The sequence below is a fragment of the Ammospiza caudacuta genome, chromosome 15 (genome assembly GCF_027887145.1).
Source record: "Ammospiza caudacuta isolate bAmmCau1 chromosome 15, bAmmCau1.pri, whole genome shotgun sequence".
Classification (NCBI taxonomy): Eukaryota; Metazoa; Chordata; class Aves; order Passeriformes; family Passerellidae; genus Ammospiza; species Ammospiza caudacuta.
In genome coordinates, this window is record NC_080607.1 from 1764903 (window position 1) to 1779881 (window position 14979).

Sequence of the window (14979 nt, forward strand, 5' to 3'; positions counted from 1 at the left end):
GCAAGCTGCGCACACAATCCCAGTGTTGTACAGCTTCCTTCTTCACCTTTCCGATGCTGCCGCTCTCTCCGGCTCCCGGAGCCGAAGAAGCGGCTTCTTCGCGCAAAGACGATTGTACCGCTCACAGTGCTCTCTTAGCGCGGCTTCTGCCGAAAGAAGCCCGGGAGCGGTGCTTAGCTCCGGAGAGCATCGTACCTTCGTCTTTAGCGTCTTTTGTGGTCTACATCCTAGCAGAAAGCTTTTCCACTCAGTCTGGCAAGGAAAACCTGCGCCAGCGCAGAAAACATCTCCCATCGTGTTCTGGACGTTGCACGGAGGTCTGCCAAGTGTTTGCATAAAGAAATGAAAAGTTGTCCAAAACAGCTTCCAATCGAATATTCCTGTGATTGGAAAAGTCAGGAGAGTGGTAAGGTACTGTTTTCTATCAGTTGGCAAGCTGCGCACACAATCCCAGTGTTGTACAGCTTCCTTCTTCACCTTTCCGATGCTGCCGCTCTCTCCGGCTCCCGGAGCCGAAGAAGCGGCTTCTTCGCGCAAAGGCGATTGTACCGCTCACAGTGCTCTCTTAGCGCCGCTTCTGCCGAAAGAAGCCCGGGAGCGGTGCTTAGCTCCGGAGAGCCTCGTACCTTCGTCTTTAGCGTCTTTTGTGGTCTACATCCTAGCAGAAAGCTTTTCCACTCTGTCTGGCAAGGAAAACCTGCGCCAGCGCAGAAAACATCTCCAATCGTGTTCTGGACGTTGCACGGAGGTCTGCCAAGTGTTTGCATAAAGAAATGAAAAGTTGTCCAAAATAACTTCCTATCGATTGTTCATGTGATTGGAAAAGTCAGGAAAGTGGTAAGGTACTGTTTTCTATCAGTTGGCAAGCTGCGCACACAATCCCAGTGTTGTACAGCTTCCTTCTTCACCTTTCCGATGCTGCCGCTCTCTCCGGCTCCCGGAGACGAAGAAGCGGCTTCTTCGCGCAAAGGCGATTGTACCGCTCACAGTGCTCTCTTAGCGCGGCTTCTGCCGAAAGAAGCCCGGGAGCGGTGCTTAGCTCCGGAGAGCCTCGTACCTTCGTCTTTAGCGTCTTTTGTGGTCTACATCCTAGCAGAAAGCTTTTCCACTCAGTCTGGCAAGGAAAACCTGCGCCAGCGCAGAAAACATCTCCCATCGTGTTCTGGACGTTGCACGGAGGTCTGCCAAGTGTTTGCATAAAGAAATGAAAAGTTGTCCAAAATATCTTCCTATCGAATATTCATGTGATTGAAAAAGTCAGGAAAGTGGTAAGGTACTGTTTTCTATCAGGTGGCAAGCTGCGCACACAATCCCAGTGTTGTACAGCTTCCTTCTTCACCTTTCCGATGCTGCCGCTCTCTCCGGCTCCCGGAGCCGAAGAAGCGGCTTCTTCGCGCAAAGACGATTGTACCGCTCACAGTGCTCTCTTAGCGCGGCTTCTGCCGAAAGAAGCCCGGGAGCGGTGCTTAGCTCCGGAGAGCATCGTACCTTCGTCTTTAGCGTCTTTTGTGGTCTACATCCTAGCAGAAAGCTTTTCCACTCAGTCTGGCAAGGATAACCTGCGCCAGCACAGAAAACATCTCCCATCGTGTTCTGGACGTTGTACGGAGGTCTGCCAAGTGTTTGCATAAAGAAATGAAAAGTTGTCCAAAATAACTTCCTATCGAATGTTCATGTGATTGGAAAAGTCAGGAAAGTGGTAAGGTACTGTTTTCTATCAGTTGGCAAGCTGCGCACACAATCCCAGTGTTGTACAGCTTCCTTCTTCACCTTTCCGATGCTGCCGCTCTCTCCGGCTCCCGGAGCCGAAGAAGCGGCTTCTTCGCGCAAAGACGATTGTACCGCTCACAGTGCTCTCTTAGCGCCGCTTCTGCCGAAAGAAGCCCGGGAGCGGCGCTTAGCTCCGGAGAGCATCGTACCTTCGTCTTTAGCGTCTTTTGTGGTCTACATCCTAGCAGAAAGCTTTTCCACTCTGTCTGGCAAGGAAAACCTGCGCCAGCGCAGAAAACATCTCCCATCGTGTTCTGGACGTTGCACGGAGGTCTGCCAAGTGTTTGCATAAAGAAATGAAAAGTTGTCCAAAATAACTTCTAATCGAATATTCCTGTGATTGGAAAAGTCAGGAAAGTGGTAAGGTACTGTTTTCTATCAGTTGGCAAGCTGCGCACACAAGCCCAGTGTTGTACAGCTTCCTTCTTCACCTTTCCGATGCTGCCGCTCTCTCCGGCTCCCGGAGCCGAAGAAGCGGCTTCTTCGCGCAAAGACGATTGTACCGCTCACAGTGCTCTCTTAGCGCCGCTTCTGCCGAAAGAAGCCCGGGAGCGGCGCTTAGCTCCGGAGAGCATCGTACCTTCGTCTTTAGCGTCTTTTGTGGTCTACATCCTAGCAGAAAGCTTTTCCACTCTGTCTGGCAAGGAAAACATGCGCCAGCACAGAAAACATCTCCCATCGTGTTCTGGACGTTGCACGGAGGTCTGCCAAGTGTTTGACAAGAAGAGAGGAAAAGTTGTCCAAAACAGCTTCCAATCGAATATTCATGTGATTGGAAACGTCAGGAAAGAGGTAAGGTACTGTTTTCTATCAGTTGGCAAGCTGGCGCACACAATCCCAGTGTTGTACAGCTTCCTTCTTCACCTTTCCGATGCTGCCGCTCTCTCCGGCTCCCGGAGCCGAAGAAGCGGCTTCTTCGCGCAAAGACGATTGTACCGCTCACAGTGCTCTCTTAACGCCGCTTCTGCCGAATGAAGCCCGGGAGCGGCGCTTAACTCCGGAGAGCCTCGTACCATCTTCTTTAGCGTCTTTTGTGGTCTACATCCTAGCAGAAAGCTTTTCCACTCTGTCTGGCAAGGAAAACCTGCGCCAGCACAGAAAACATCTCCCATCGTGTTCTGGACGTTGCACGGAGGTCTGCCAAGTGTTTGAAAGAAACAAAGAAAAGTTGTCCAAAACAGCTTCCAATCGAATGTTCATGTGATTGGAAAAGTCAGGAAAGTGGTAAGGTACTGTTTTCTATCAGTTGGCAAGCTGCGCACACAATCCCAGTGTTGTACAGCTTCCTTCTTCACCTTTCCGATGCTGCCGCTCTCTCCGGCTCCCGGAGCCGAAGAAGCGGCTTCTTCGCGCAAAGACGATTGTACCGCTCACAGTGCTCTCTTAGCGCCGCTTCTGCCGAAAGAAGCCCGGGAGCGGCGCTTAACTCCGGAGAGCATCGTCCCTTCGTCTTTAGCGTCTTTTGTGGTCTACATCCTAGCAGAAAGCTTTTCCACTCTGTCTGGCAAGGAAAACCTGCGCCAGCACAGAAAACATCTCCCTTCGTGTTCTGGACGTTGTACGGAGGTCTGCCAAGTGTTTGAAAGAAACAAAGAAAAGTTGTCCAAAACAGCTTCCAATCGAAGATTCTGTGATTGGAAACGTCAGGAAAGTTTAAGGTACTGTTTTCTATCAGTTGGCAAGCTGCGCACACAATCCCAGTGTTGTACAGCTTCCTTCTTCACCTTTCCGATGCTGCCGCTCTCTCCGGCTCCCGGAGCCGAAGAAGCGGCTTCTTCGCGCAAAGACGATTGTACCGCTCACAGTGCTCTCTTAGCGCGGCTTCTGCCGAAAGAAGCCCGGGAGCGGTGCTTAGCTCCGGAGAGCATCGTACCTTCGTCTTTAGCGTCTTTTGTGGTCTACATCCTAGCAGAAAGCTTTTCCACTCAGTCTGGCAAGGAAAACCTGCGCCAGCGCAGAAAACATCTCCCATCGTGTTCTGGACGTTGCACGGAGGTCTGCCAAGTGTTTGCATAAAGAAATGAAAAGTTGTCCAAAACAGCTTCCAATCGAATATTCCTGTGATTGGAAAAGTCAGGAAAGTGGTAAGGTACTGTTTTCTATCAGTTGGCAAGCTGCGCACACAAGCCCAGTGTTGTACAGCTTCCTTCTTCACCTTTCCGATGCTGCCGCTCTCTCCGGCTCCCGGAGCCGAAGAAGCGGCTTCTTCGCGCAAAGACGATTGTACCGCTCACAGTGCTCTCTTAGCGCCGCTTCTGCCGAAAGAAGCCCGGGAGCGGCGCTTAGCTCCGGAGAGCATCGTACCTTCGTCTTTAGCGTCTTTTGTGGTCTACATCCTAGCAGAAAGCTTTTCCACTCTGTCTGGCAAGGAAAACATGCGCCAGCACAGAAAACATCTCCCATCGTGTTCTGGACGTTGCACGGAGGTCTGCCAAGTGTTTGACAAGAAGAGAGGAAAAGTTGTCCAAAACAGCTTCCAATCGAATATTCATGTGATTGGAAACGTCAGGAAAGTGGTAAGGTACTGTTTTCTATCAGTTGGCAAGCTGGCGCACACAATCCCAGTGTTGTACAGCTTCCTTCTTCACCTTTCCGATGCTGCCGCTCTCTCCGGCTCCCGGAGCCGAAGAAGCGGCTTCTTCGCGCAAAGACGATTGTACCGCTCACAGTGCTCTCTTAACGCCGCTTCTGCCGAATGAAGCCCGGGAGCGGCGCTTAACTCCGGAGAGCCTCGTACCATCTTCTTTAGCGTCTTTTGTGGTCTACATCCTAGCAGAAAGCTTTTCCACTCTGTCTGGCAAGGAAAACCTGCGCCAGCACAGAAAACATCTCCCTTCGTGTTCTGGACGTTGTACGGAGGTCTGCCACGTGTTTGGAAAGAAACAAAGAAAAGTTGTCCAAAACAGCTTCCAATCGAATGTTCATGTGATTGGAAACGTCAGGAAAGTGTAAGGTACTGTTTTCTATCAGTTGGCAAGCTGCGCACACAATCCCAGTGTTGTACAGCTTCCTTCTTCACCTTTCCGATGCTGCCGCTCTCTCCGGCTCCCGGAGCCGAAGAAGCGGCTTCTTCGCGCAAAGACGATTGTACCGCTCACAGTGCTCTCTTAGCGCCGCTTCTGCCGAAAGAAGCCCGGGAGCGGCGCTTAACTCCGGAGAGCATCGTCCCTTCGTCTTTAGCGTCTTTTGTGGTCTACATCCTAGCAGAAAGCTTTTCCACTCTGTCTGGCAAGGAAAACCTGCGCCAGCACAGAAAACATCTCCCATCGTGTTCTGGACGTTGTACGGAGGTCTGCCAAGTGTTTGAAAGAAACAAAGAAAAGTTGTCCAAAACAGCTTCCAATCGAAGATTCTGTGATTGGAAACGTCAGGAAAGTGTAAGGTACTCTTTTCTATCAGTTGGCAAGCTGGCGCACACAATCCCAGTGTTGTACAGCTTCCTTCTTCACCTTTCCGATGCTGCCGCTCTCTCCGGCTCCCGGAGCCAAAGAAGCGGCTTCTTCGCGCAAAGACGATTGTACCGCTCACAGTGCTCTCTTAGCGCCGCTTCTGCCGAAAGAAGCCCGGGAGCGGCGCTTAGCTCCGGAGAGCATCGTACCTTCGTCTTTAGCGTCTTTTGTGGTCTACATCCTAGCAGAAAGCTTTTCCACTCAGTCTGGCAAGGAAAACCTGCGCCAGCGCAGAAAACATCTCCCATCGTGTTCTGGACGTTGCACGGAGGTCTGCCAAGTGTTTGCATAAAGAAATGAAAAGTTGTCCAAAACAGCTTCCAATCGAATATTCCTGTGATTGGAAAAGTCAGGAAAGTGGTAAGGTACTGTTTTCTATCAGTTGGCAAGCTGCGCACACAAGCCCAGTGTTGTACAGCTTCCTTCTTCACCTTTCCGATGCTGCCGCTCTCTCCGGCTCCCGGAGCCGAAGAAGCGGCTTCTTCGCGCAAAGACGATTGTACCGCTCACAGTGCTCTCTTAGCGCCGCTTCTGCCGAAAGAAGCCCGGGAGCGGCGCTTAACTCCGGAGAGCATCGTCCCTTCGTCTTTAGCGTCTTTTGTGGTCTACATCCTAGCAGAAAGCTTTTCCACTCTGTCTGGCAAGGAAAACCTGCGCCAGCACAGAAAACATCTCCCTTCGTGTTCTGGACGTTGTACGGAGGTCTGCCAAGTGTTTGAAAGAAACAAAGAAAAGTTGTCCAAAACAGCTTCCATTCGAATATTCTGTGATTGGAAACGTCAGGAAAGTGTAAGGTACTGTTTTCTATCAGTTGGCAAGCTGCGCACACAATCCCAGTGTTGTACAGCTTCCTTCTTCACCTTTCCGATGCTGCCGCTCTCTCCGGCTCCCGGAGCCGAAGAAGCGGCTTCTTCGCGCAAAGACGATTGTACCGCTCACAGTGCTCTCTTAGCGCCGCTTCTGCCGAAAGAAGCCCGGGAGCGGTGCTTAGCTCCGGAGAGCCTCGTCCCTTCGTCTTTAGCGTCTTTTGTGGTCTACATCCTAGCAGAAAGCTTTTCCACTCTGTCTGGCAAGGAAAACCTGCGCCAGCACAGAAAACATCTCCCATCGTGTTCTGGACGTTGCACGGAGGTCTGCCAAGTGTTTGACAAGAAGAGAGGAAAAGTTGTCCAAAACAGCTTCCAATCGAATATTCCTGTGATTGGAAAAGTCAGGAAAGTGGTAAGGTACTGTTTTCTATCAGTTGGCAAGCTGCGCACACAATCCCAGTGTTGTACAGCTTCCTTCTTCACCTTTCCGATGCTGCCGCTCTCTCCGGCTCCCGGAGCCGAAGAAGCGGCTTCTTCGCGCAAAGACGATTGTACCGCTCACAGTGCTCTCTTAGCGCCGCTTCTGCCGAAAGAAGCCCGGGAGCGGCGCTTAGCTCCGGAGAGCATCGTACCTTCGTCTTTAGCGTCTTTTGTGGTCTACATCCTAGCAGAAAGCTTTTCCACTCTGTCTGGCAAGGAAAACCTGCGCCAGCACAGAAAACATCTCCCATCGTGTTCTGGACGTTGCACGGAGGTCTGCCAAGTGTTTGCATAAAGAAATGAAAAGTTGTCCAAAATAACTTCCTATCGAATGTTCATGTGATTGGAAAAGTCAGGAAAGTGGTAAGGTACTGTTTTCTATCAGTTGGCAAGCTGCGCACACAATCCCAGTGTTGTACAGCTTCCTTCTTCACCTTTCCGATGCTGCCGCTCTCTCCGGCTCCCGGAGCCGAAGAAGCGGCTTCTTCGCGCAAAGGCGATTGTACCGCTCACAGTGCTCTCTTAGCGCCGCTTCTGCCGAAAGAAGCCCGGGAGCGGTGCTTAGCTCCGGAGAGCCTCGTACCTTCGTCTTTAGCGTCTTTTGTGGTCTACATCCTAGCAGAAAGCTTTTCCACTCTGTCTGGCAAGGAAAACATGCGGAACACAGAAAACATCTCCCATCGTGTTCTGGACGTTGCACGGAGGTCTGCCAAGTGTTTGCATAAAGAAATGAGAAGTTGTCCAAAATAACTTCCTATCGAATGTTCATGTGATTGGAAAAGTCAGGAAAGTGGTAAGGTACTGTTTTCTATCAGTTGGCAAGCTGCGCACACAATCCCAGTGTTGTACAGCTTCCTTCTTCACCTTTCCGATGCTGCCGCTCTCTCCGGCTCCCGGAGCCGAAGAAGCGGCTTCTTCGCGCAAAGACGATTGTACCGCTCACAGTGCTCTCTTAGCGCCGCTTCTGCCGAAAGAAGCCCGGGAGCGGCGCTTAGCTCCGGAGAGCATCGTACCTTCGTCTTTAGCGTCTTTTGTGGTCTACATCCTAGCAGAAAGCTTTTCCACTCTGTCTGGCAAGGAAAACATGCGCCAGCGCAGAAAACATCTCCCATCGTGTTCTGGACGTTGCACGGAGGTCTGCCAAGTGTTTGACAAGAAGAGAAGCAAAGTTGTCTGTTGAAGTGAGGGGGAGAACGACCATCCTATAATGCATCGAACTCCGACTTTATTGATCGATCCATCACTTTAAATAACAGTGTTAATTAACTTCATGCATATTCCAAAATACAGCTTTATGATAGGCTAACAGAGAAAACTCTAACCACTCCTTTTGTTTTACAATACCGTCGATTGTTTACATCAAACAAAATCAGTGTTCTCACTGTGATACGAACGGTTCCCAAAACTTCCATAACTGTTCCCAGGGTGCCATCTTTTCCCAGAGAGGATGTTACCTTTGTTATGGGAAGACTGCCTGAGAACTTTATTGCTTATACAAGGATGCCTGAGAGAGACTAATTGTTTATAGAAGTCAGGCTGGAAACTGCTTTGAAACTGCTTCACAGCTACCTGTTACTTTTCTCTCAGCTGCATGGCTTCGTGGCCTTTTTCTTTAAGCCATGCTTGAACTAAACTCCCGACATTTCCCCCGTCTTTTTCTTTAAAAGAAAGGAGGTTAGTTTGCCACATTTTCTCTATCATCCTACTAACCATCTTTTGGATACAGCTACAGAAACAAGGTAATATAAGTAAAAGCAATAAGAGTACTCCTAATATCCCTATAGCATATATTATAAGGTTTCTTAGCCAGGGTCCCAATCCGAAACTTTTAAGCCACCCATCAATACCTAATCCTTCTTCTTCCTTAAGCTTATTAAGTCCTAGCCGTAGCTCTTTTATCTTAGCATGAATAGATACAGAATGATCAGATAAATTCATGCAACACATTCCTTCAAACTCTTCACACCCATAGCCTTGAGCTAATAATAAGAAATCTATAGCAGCTCTATTTTGTAAATCAGTGTGGTTAACACTTTGTACATCTGAAGATAACATATCTAATATCTGTGAAGTTTTATTTAGTTCACCCTTAGCCCAACACCCTATTTGTTTTGCTAGAGTCAATGCTTTGCTTGCAGCACCCCAGGGTAGGAAAGCTGAAACCATCACTTGTTTAAATTTACTCCAGAACCACGGATCTCCTATTTGACTACAGTCCAAGTCATGTAAGCTACGCTTTTGCCTGCTTACCTGATGACTTAATTGCATCAGCACAGATATATTAGGGTGAAATAGTGATAACTTGCCTAAATAACAAGGTCCACCCTGAGGTTGAGCAGGTATACCATTCCAGGCTCTATCTCCGCAAATTAGAAATATTCCTGTAGGTAACTTCTTAGGTGTCATGATGCTAGAGCCTTTACAATGGCTGTAGAGTTGTTTAGACACTATGTTTGGCTTTAGGGCTGAATCCAAAGTAGCCCATGTTTGTTTATATGGATTCCTCTTTTGAGGATTAAAATAATCAAAGTTAAACCATCCACCATCAGAAGTGCTGGTCATGCTAGCATTTGCACTTCCAAAAAGCTCTAACTCCTCAGGTGGAGAATGCAAAGGAATATTAAGAGATTGAACTAACAGGCATTGACGGTAGCCATCACTCTGACTGGCAGTATACCCTTTAGGCAATTTAATATTTACCATACTGTGCATACATAAGGCACGATTATTAATAAGACTGCAGAATTCTTGAGGAGACGATACTGGCAATGCTGAGACAAAGCGACGACTGATTAATCTGTCTAGCAAGCGTTATTCATACATTATCTCTAGGTTGATTAAACTGTATTACCCTTAATTCTTCAGCTACTACTACACCTAGCAATATAACAAAAGTAAACCTCATTTTTCTGTTTTTACTTTGACCCTTTTTTTTTTCTTATCAGTTTTTAACCTTTAACCCTTTTCAAAATACACTGTACCTCCCACCGATAATAAGCCAAGATTTTCTGCTCATGTGTCTCATAAAGATCTAAAGCTGAGGCAGTGTTTAGTCCTGATTCGTTCCGTAGAGCCCACTCCCAATTATGTTCCCAGGTATGTCTATAATTACAGGTGTCACACCATAAACGAAAAAGTGACAACTGATCCACCCAAAAGGTCCTGTCACAACCCCCACAACACAGTGCCACCCAAGCAGCACAATTTGGGCTGTGACATTCAAGACAGTTCTCTTTTGCCGATCCTTTTATATGGAAAGATGATAATGATTCAATAATGTCAATCAGTTCCCCGGTCGTCCGGCAACAGTGTTTTATCCCAAAGGGTTAAAACCACCCTCAGCTGAGCCACAATGTCCGGCCTTATCAGGCATTGCACGGTAAGTGGTAATTGGACTAAGAAAAGAAAGCTGTTAGCTGTTTTCATTCATGTGAACCTGGAGAGGAGGTGAATGACAAGTCTGAAAACGATCCTTTCTGTCCTTGAGATTTTCACATCCACCTCTTCCCTGGGTTTCTCAAAAATGTTCAAAATCAGTTTTATAGTCTGTAATCCTTTAGTCATTTGGCTGAAATGGCATCAGCTGGGCGATTCTCAGTCCTTTGTTGATTTGGAGTGGAGAGAAAGTAGTATGCACTTGAAGCACTTAAAATACTCAACTTAGCAGACTTATTTTCAAATTAATAGAACTTAACTGGCTTCAAAATTCTATGGGCTAACTGTGCTACACTCTTTGCAACATAAGAATAGGCAATTCTAATAACTAAATAGTATTTTCAGCTAGCAAAGTTTCTCTGATGTTCACAACAACACTTTGAACACGAGTCATAAAACAAACACCTATTGTAAAAGCATAAATCTATCTAACAGCACTTAAACTTAATAGCACTTATACTTAAAATACTTAAACTTAAAATATTTAAACTTAATAGAACTTAACATTACTTAAACTTATCTTTACTTAGACTTAATAGAATTTTAAATCAACAGAACTTACATGTAAAATCTCTTAATTCTAACAAAACTATAACAAAATCTAACTGATTTTAGACTTATTTGTGAATAATGTAAGATCAAACTTAACAGAATCTAACTTATCTTAAACCTAATATGATTTAACCTTAACAGACCTCGAACTTAACAGAAAATAAACTTAACAAACTTAACCTTAATAGTATTTAGCATTTAATTTAACTTAAACTACTTAATAACAGATAAAACTTACTATAGACATAAAATATAGCATTTACTATAACTTACTTACAGGCCTGATTCTAAAATATTAAGCTAAAATAACTTTGTTCACGTGTTTGCTATAGCATTTCTATATCAAAAAGCACACTCACAACATCTCACTCATACAATCAGTCTAACATATCTTAACATTTTTAAACTTTTCAAAATATAATTCTAGAGTCTGATGTTCCACTGACTGAGTCATCCGGGCTTCTGATGTTAAAGTCTCTGCCAATACAGGTGATTTCAAGACAGCATACCAATGCCGAGCCAAACCGGCCGAAATTTGACCCATGCATACAGTACGCTGATTCCTGTTTCACAGTCTCTGCCAGGAAAAACTAAAGTGCCTTTAACTTTCCTTGTTTACCATCACTTGTTTCTTAATTTCAACAGGGATCTTTTCCTTTTGTTGACAAAAGTTACATCCATTAGGCTGTTAGGTCTTAAACTGAAGCTTTTGCCGGCTGTGGGGGGAGGGAGAAACGCTCCCGCTGCAAAAAGCGCTCCAGTCCCGCGGCGCGTGTGACGGAGCGGGCGAAACCCCCCCCCCTGCGCTGGGCTCTTTGTTTACTCCAGGCTGACTCTGCTGCAGGCACCGCTGCACCCGTGGCTGCTCCCCCCGCGGCGGCTTCGCTCTCTCCCCGCGGCGGCTTCGCTCTCTCCCCGCGGCGGCTTCGTGTGGTGTCGGGTTGGAGACAGAAGAAGGTGCCGATGCTGCAGCGATGACTTCTGTTGGTGCCTGGTCGTCCGAGCGGCATTTTTGGGCCCATATTATTTGATTTGCAAATGCAGCTGACGCTTGGTGAGGTGCAAGAGCAGCTAATACCTGACTCTGAGAGGACTTTGCCTGTTCTTGCAAGCCTATTCCTGACGTTGATTTCTGTTTGATCGTATCTACCACAAAAGCCTGCTGTCCCGTAGATATGAGGGCTATCTTCTCTAATGCCTCTTCTATAGTCCAATTAGTACCTAGGGTGTTAAGTACTCTCCTAGTAGTAGAATTACAATTTCGGAGAGCACACTCCCTGAGCAATACTCCCCTAAGATATTTTGGCACCTCAGCTCTTTCAATTTCTGCAGCAACCTTGTCAACAAAAGAGCTAAATGATTCCTCTCTGCCTTGCTTGATTCCTATATATATAGGTCTCTCTTCTGGTTCCTTTACCCTTTCCATCGCGAGTCTGACTAACCTTATTGCCTCCCGGCACTTCTCTTGACCTATTAAGGCTTGTGCCTCAGGACGAAAGAAAGGTCCCAGACCCATAAGCTCACTAACAGTGACGCCATGGAGAGGGTCACCCTGCTGCCTTTGTACTGCCACGCACTCGCTAACGAGCGCTTGCCAATGAGCATTAAACAGCAATTGCTGATGTTGGGTAAAGATTAATTTAACTATGCCACGACAATCATTAATAAGAAGAATACTGGTGTCAAAAATATAGTCGAGCATTTGCTTGGCTGGTTCACTTTTAAAGCCAAACTGGCTAACAGTAGCTCGCAACTGAGATAACATCTTCCAATCTAAAGCACTAATTGTCGCTTGCATACCTCCGCCAGCCTGGGGGGTGAAAATAACCGGACAAGCCAGTTCGCTCGCTAAGCTTATCAACTCCTGGTCTCCCTTGTCCATTGCATCTTTGGCAAGAGCTGCCCACGCATCCCGTCTTTCCCGTGCAATCATCACCGCTCGATCGTTTTCCAACCCAGGGCTCTGATTACTTTTCGGGAACGGGACACACGTTTGTGGCCCTGGCTGCTGCGATGCAAGCAATACGGGAGACTCAGAAGTGCTATGCGTAGCCTGCGGCGAAGCGGGCAATAAAGCACCCTGCGGAGCACCCTGCGGAGCTTGGCTCGTCAGGGGAGGCTGGCTCGTTAAAGGAGGCGGTAGAAGCGGCGCAGAGGGTAGTAAAGCGCCCTGCGGAGCCTGGCTCGGTGCCTGGCTTGCCGAGGGAGGAGGCGAGGTCGGTAATGAAACCGTCCTCATTGCAGGGCCAGGAGGAGTCCCCGACTCTTTATCAAACTCCCTCTCTTGATCGTATTCTTTATTACGATCGTGAGCGGCAGTAGCCTGATAGGCAGCCCTCTTTTCCGCCTGAAACTGCAACAGTTCGTTGTTAATAACCCGCCATAATTTACCCATTTTCCTAGCAGTTTTATCATCGTCTAACGTAGCCTGCCATAATATATCACCAAATTTACGCCACTCCGACAACTCGTGAACCGTGTGGGGATTCACAAAGACTCCCCTTTCCAGACCATAAGCCAAAAGACCTTGCAATTCTTTCTGTAAGTCTATACCCTTAATTTGCCTTTTTTGCAAAAATGTAATAAAAAGTTCATATGCGGCTTGTCTTTCCATACCTCTTTTTAAGTGCGCACTTTCACCTAGCAGCGTATTCCAAGACTTCTATGCCGCACGTATCAGCTGGCCCATCTAATTATGGTCGCCAGGGCACGGCGCGTATCGGCGGTTTTCTTTTTTCCTCCGCTTTAATTTCGCGCTTATTGCCGCTCCCGCTGCTTCGGAGCCTGAACCATTCCTCACTTATCCTTTGGTGTTCGCAATCCCCGTGATGGCCGCGATCGTCGTGGTGTCCGCTATCACGTCCGGGTGTCACCAATTTGTTGAAGTGAGGGGGAGAACGACCATCCTATAATGCATCGAACTCCGACTTTATTGATCGATCCATCACTTTAAATAACAGTGTTAATTAACTTCATGCATATTCCAAAATACAGCTTTATGATAGGCTAACAGAGAAAACTCTAACCACTCCTTTTGTTTTACAATACCGTTGATTGTTTACATCAAACAAAATCAGTGTTCTCACTGTGATACGAACGGTTCCCAAAACTTCCATAACTGTTCCCAGGGTGCCATCTTTTCCCAGAGAGGATGTTACCTCTGTTATGGGAAGACTGCCTGAGAACTTTATTGCTTATACAAGGATGCCTGAGAGAGACTAATTGTTTATAGAAGTCAGGCTGGAAACTGCTTTGAAACTGCTTCACAGCTACCTGTTACTTTTCTCTCAGCTGCATGGCTTCGTGGCCTTTTTCTTTAAGCCATGATTGAACTAAACTCCCGACAGTTGTCCAAAACAGCTTCCAATCGAATGTTCATGTGATTGGAAAAGTCAGGAAAGTGGTAAGGTACTGTTTTCTATCAGTTGGCAAGCTGCGCACACAATCCCAGTGTTGTACAGCTTCCTTCTTCACCTTTCCGATGCTGCCGCTCTCTCCGGCTCCCGGAGCCGAAGAAGCGGCTTCTTCGCGCAAAGACGATTGTACCGCTCACAGTGCTCTCTTAGCGCCGCTTCTGCCGAAAGAAGCCCGGGAGCGGCGCTTAGCTCCGGAGAGCATCGTCCCTTCGTCTTTAGCGTCTTTTGTGGTCTACATCCTAGCAGAAAGCTTTTCCACTCTGTCTGGCAAGGAAAACCTGCGCCAGCACAGAAAACATCTCCCATCGTGTTCTGGACGTTGTACGGAGGTCTGCCAAGTGTTTGACAAGAAGAGAAGAAAAGTTGTCCAAAACAGCTTCCAATCGAATATTCCTGTGATTGGAAAAGTCAGGAAAGTGGTAAGGTACTGTTTTCTATCAGTTGGCAAGCTGCGCACACAAGCCCAGTGTTGTACAGCTTCCTTCTTCACCTTTCCGATGCTGCCGCTCTCTCCGGCTCCCGGAGCCGAAGAAGCGGCTTCTTCGCGCAAAGACGATTGTACCGCTCACAGTGCTCTCTTAGCGCCGCTTCTGCCGAAAGAAGCCCGGGAGCGGCGCTTAACTCCGGAGAGCATCGTCCCTTCGTCTTTAGCGTCTTTTGTGGTCTACATCCTAGCAGAAAGCTTTTCCACTCTGTCTGGCAAGGAAAACCTGCGCCAGCACAGAAAACATCTCCCTTCGTGTTCTGGACGTTGTACGGAGGTCTGCCAAGTGTTTGAAAGAAACAAAGAAAAGTTGTCCAAAACAGCTTCCATTCGAATATTCTGTGATTGGAAACGTCAGGAAAGTGTAAGGTACTGTTTTCTATCAGTTGGCAAGCTGCGCACACAATCCCAGTGTTGTACAGCTTCCTTCTTCACCTTTCCGATGCTGCCGCTCTCTCCGGCTCCCGGAGCCGAAGAAGCGGCTTCTTCGCGCAAAGACGATTGTACCGCTCACAGTGCTCTCTTAGCGCCGCTTCTGCCGAAAGAAGCCCGGGAGCGGTGCTTAGCTCCGGAGAGCCTCGTCC